Below are 5,667 nucleotides of genomic sequence, written 5' to 3' on the forward strand. Positions count from 1 at the left end.
GTAGCTTTCAGGAGAGTGGTGACATAATCCAAGGTAGAAAAATCTGTTTCCTGACCATAAAGCAGCCCTCAACAAACTATGTGAAGACTATCAATGCGAAAAGAAGAAGCAAAGTTTGACTGCCATTTGTACTAAACAAAAATTATAAAGTAATCCAATCGACAAAAGAATATAGTTGTCTACCAGTCATCTAAACAAGTCTTGCAAAAAAGACATACTACAGTACAAGAGTCGGACCATGTGGCAACAGTAATGCACTAACACATGTACATTTAGGACTGTGATGACCTTTATATGGACATCTGCCACTTCACATCCATCCTATTGATTAACATCATATTCCTGATGTCCTACAACAGTGCAATGTACCATAGATGCAGATTTATATGTAGTCACTAGTCCTAGGGAGCCTCGCAACGTGTCATATAATGTTATTTGATTTAGTATGTGTTTTCCTCAGTGTAAAAGATTGTGCAATTTTGTTTCTGGTGGTCCTGCATGATATTGTTTCAAAGCTTTTGTAAATATGCATGAAAGACTATCCAATAAAATATTCTTGTTGCACCTTCTCGTCTCCTTTTGATGAAAATCACATGAAAAATCCTGAAATTGGCTTCTCCCAACAGCTCCTTCTTTGAAAAAACATCAGAGTCCATCATATTGATTTTCTCTGGCTGTTTTTTTTTTTTTTTTGTAGCCAGTGGAGCTTGAACCAAAGGATTTACAAGTTTATATTTCTGTCTTTGAAAAATATTCCTGATGAAAATTGCTGCTGTTGGATTTTTTTCCTTCTTTTAATTAAAACTTTAATGTTGGATCTTGGTGGAACAGTGTAACAGCTGTAGTCTTGGCCTCACAGTTCTGAGGACTGGGGTTCAAATCCTGGCTCTGCCTGTATGGAATTTGCAAGCTCTCCCCGTGCCTGCATGGGTTTTCTCCAGGTACCTCTGGGTTTCTCCCACATCCCAAAAATCTCCATTATTTGGACACTTTAAATTGCCCTTAGGTGGGATTGTGAGTGCGACTGTTGTCTGTCTCCATGTGCCCTGCAATTGGCTGGCAACCGTTTCAGGGTGTACAGGGCCTCCTGCCCGATGATGGCTGGGATTGGCTCCAGCACTCCTGTGACCCTTGTGAGGCTAAGCGACTGACAAAATATATTTACCATATTTTCCAAACTACAAGTCACAGCACCCATAAAATCCATAAAATTGAAGACAAAACCACATATAAGTCGCACTGGAGTATAAATCGAATTTTGGGGTAAATTTATTTGATAAAATGCAAAACCAAGACCAGACGTCATTTAAAATTCAAATGATGAACAATTTAAAATAAAAATAGAATATAGGCAACAACAGGCTGAACGGTATGCTTACGTTACATGACACAATTGAGAATGTGCCTGTTACGTTAACATAACAAGAGTTATTCCGATAACTATAGTATAAATAACATATGAAGACGTTTAACTAAACCCTCCGTGTCACTCCAAATGTACGGTAACTAAAATCCAATGAACTCTTCATCCTCGGTGTCACTTCTAAACAAGTCTGCCAACTCCAGAGGTAGACCACGCGTCGCTTCCTCTTCTACGTCACTTACATCAGACTCACCGTCAGTCCCAGTAATGGCACTAGCCTATTCCAGCCTTTCTGAATCCCAACAGGATGGTTTTAGTTGTCATGGAAGCCCATACGTTGTTGAGCCATTCAATGACTTCCCGTAAAGTTGTGTGCCTGATTCACCTGGAAGCTGTGCTCTCCATCCGTCATCAGATATTCGGGCCTAGAGCGCCCTCTTATGGTTGTATGTGTAAAAATAACAGATAAACGACTCGAAAAATGGATGGATGGATGGATGGATGGATGTAGTAATGTGTTAATAATTTCACATAAAAGTCGCTCTGGAGAATAAGTCCCAACCAAACTATGAAAAAACTGTGATTTAAAGTCCGGAAAATACGGTAACTGTGTGTGTGTGTGTGTGTGTGTGTCGTTACACACACGCAGTACAGAAAATGAATGAATGAATGAATCCAAGTTTCCCTTTTTTAATTGAATGATAGTTTTAACTGTGTGACATATTAATATATTGAGAAGCATTGTTCCATAAATTAAGAATTTAAGTGAGAAACAAAGAAGTTTGGGGGAAGTTGCAGGGCCGTACCTTGAGACCTCAAAGCTGGCTGTCCCTCTGGTTGTTATTGAAAGCAATTTCTATCCACAAAGCATTCACATGCAAAATGACCACACGTAAGCATTGTTCCATAAATTAAGAATTTAATTGAGAAACAAAGAAGTTTGGGGGAAGTTGCAAGGCCCGTACCTTGAGACCTCAAAGCTGGCTGTCCCTCTGGTTGTTATTGAAAGCAATTTCTATCCACAAAGCATTCCCATGCAAAATGACCACATATAAACACATGCACACATACACACTGACTCCCTCTTTTTGTCTGGGTCTCTATCTCTCTCCCAGTTTCGCGTCAGCGCTAAGACCACTGGGACAGTTGACATTTCACTCTGGCTCTGTTTCCATTCCCTGTGATCACAGCCTTGCTGGCTTGCCTCCCTTAAAGGTCACTGTTGTTGTTTGTCAAAATTTTAACAAAAACATACCATACTTTTTGTATATGTGTGCATAAGAAATGGACAGGGAAAAATAAGAGAAAGAGACGTTGTGATTGTGAAGTTTTACAGAAACGATTGTCAGTCCATTTATATGTCAGTGTTGTTCTGGATGCTTGTTTGGTATCCTACACTCGGACTGGTGTACTTTAAGATCCAGAATGAATTAAGCATCCCATGATTGTATGCATGGAGGTACATAAAACATAGTTTTAAGCAAACCCAACAAAACATATCTTAAGAAATGTTGATGATTGAGTACAGTGGGTACACTAATGTGAAAACAATCATTTGCAGGATGTAAGAAATCCTTTAAACTGTTCCGTTGTTGTTACAAAGTAAGTAAATAATTCTAGAAATAATACTTTTTATCCCAATAATCTGTGCCTCAAAAACTTTGGTTGTATTCTCCTTGTTGCTCCATGGCAGGGGTGCCCACACATTTTTTGCCTGAACATCTACCTTTCCAGCACCCAGCCTCTCGGAATCTATAACCGGGGGGATCACAGTAACTGCCATGAAGAAAGCAAGAGCAAGCAAGAGAGTAAATAGGAAGCCATCTTGCTAGAACCTGTGTTTATGTGCATATGTGCAGTGACATATTAGAAGAGGCCAGGATTGGTCAAACCAAATGTCAATCAATCTACCCAGGCAATCGATGTATTAGCCACACCTGAGTCAAGTGACAAGATGGATTACAGGCTAACGTCTTTTTTTGGGGGCCGGTGGTCACGAGATCGACAAACACTGCCCCAGGGATCGACTGGTCATCGCATTGAATGAATTGGGCACCCCTGCTCCAAGGGGTCCACCATAATTTAAAACTTGAGCACTACCTAAGCAATACTTGATACAAAAAAAAGACATGACAATGAACTGTTGCGCAGTTCTCTCCAATAAGTGCAAAATACTGTCATCCAATAATTCATTCACTGGTGCATAATGCAAATATTCCTGTTGTGCCTTAATCCAAATAAATGTTTTTTTAAAAAAATAATGTTTGTCAGTATCCAATACACAATGAAAAGTATTTGTCATTTTTCAGATAAAAAGAAGAAACACAATTTCACAGATGTTCGGCCTTCAAGATAAAATTATAATGCGGAGCATTTTTTTTTTCATTTGTTAATATTTCAGTTTTATTGAGAATGTAGGAAATTTTTATGTAGGATATAAACTACGGCATCATCAATTTCCATTACCGCCATGTGGGGTCACATTTCCAGCACTGTAGTTTAAACTACTGTTCGGAGTTTCGAGTTGAAAATCCCTCTGAGTAACATCAGTGCATGTACCTAGTTGTGAATTCCACCCAGCACCTCGGAAACATTAATAGCCAGGTGCCATCCCATCACAGGCTTTCCATCCATATCAGTGTTCATGTTCGTAGCCTGCAGAAAAAAAAGAATGAAAAACAAATCTGCCTAAATGTGCTTCTGAAAAAAAAGTGAATACAAAAAACAATTCAGATGAGTGATTGATACGATGTCCAATTTGTCACTCTGAGCAATAGTGGAAAGTTTCTGACAGGCAAAAACATGTTTCAAAGACACTTTGAGTGCAGCTGAAATACACACACACACACAGACACACGCACACACGAATTTACACAAAAACATGAAAGTGGTTTAATACCAATCTATTACAGTTTAGCTTTGTAGATATTTAGTCTCAAATGATTGGTGCTGTTTCTTAGAAAAGGTTTATGTGTGCTCTGTGTATGCATGTGTGTGTGTGTGTGCACATGTGTGTGTATGCGTGTGCATGCAAAGTGCAGAAATCTTGTGTCTCTTTGAATGTGCAAGTGCTGCCACCTCATCTCTCCTCCCCCTCAGTTGCTCACGTCCACAGCCATTAGTGATGCGGCCGTTGAGTCTGCCTTGTTTTGACAGATGCTCACTCTGTCCAAATGCATCTCAGAGGACGTTATGTCGCTTGTCACACAACAACCAGCCCCCCCCCACTCTCTTTTATTCCATTGCCACTTTTTGTACTTTTCGGCAGTACCACGTTGTGTTTGCATTATCTGTTATTGATATTTGCATCTTATTTTATTCATACTGTTATATACATATACAAATAATAATAATAAATATTTTGGAAGTATAGAGGCAGAGTTATTGCATCTACTCATTTTTCTTGCAAGGAGAAATTCTGTGCAAGTGGAAATGGTAGAAAGGAATCCTGTTTACAACTCAAAAAGAAACCTGGAACTAGGAAAAAGCTTGTTGATGCGCATGAAAGATTTCAATGAAAATGCATAAAATACTTTTACTTTGACCGGATCCGTGGTCAGCCAGCAAAGATGAATAGGTGCTCAAGCATGAATTTAAATCCTCCCTCTGAACAACACCAGCAGAAACCACATGACATCACTTGCCATTGATGATACTTTCAACGGCTGCTGTAAGTCAAGAAATGTTATTATCATATTTGGATGGTTTAGACTTTTTTTTTTTTTTTAAATAAAGACCTGCAGATTTTTTAATAATATCCCACCCTGGTATGTAATTATAAATACAGGCCTGTATACTGAACAATGTCAGATAAAAATAATCCAATCATATTAATGTCAGTGGGACGATGGCTAATTGATGAAAAGATTGCCTTTTGAACCAGATACCACAAGGCTAGTATATTACTGTCTCTTACCATTTATTCACTGTAATTAAAACTAATTAAACTGATTTCAGTGATAAACTATTTAGGCCATCGTTTTCAGTCCAAATTATGAGATTGAGCCCTCAGTTTACCTTTCATAAAAATAGTCATTTGGAAATCATGAACTGACACTACACACTATAAATTTGTTGTTACAAACATGCATGTTGTTACATGCAGAAAATGGGAGAGAAGGTAGAGTGGAAGAGGCAAGCGTGAATAATCAGGAAGATGCGATGATTAGAAAGGGATAAGTTAAAAAGGTACAGAACAGAATGAAAAATGGAAAGGCAGTTGGACCCGATGATATAACTATGGAGCTATGGAAGCAATTTGTGGAGGTGGCTGTGGAGTTTTTGACCAACTTATTCAATAGAAT

Source organism: Syngnathoides biaculeatus, chromosome 10 (assembly GCF_019802595.1).
Source record: "Syngnathoides biaculeatus isolate LvHL_M chromosome 10, ASM1980259v1, whole genome shotgun sequence".
NCBI classification, from domain to species: Eukaryota; Metazoa; Chordata; class Actinopteri; order Syngnathiformes; family Syngnathidae; genus Syngnathoides; species Syngnathoides biaculeatus.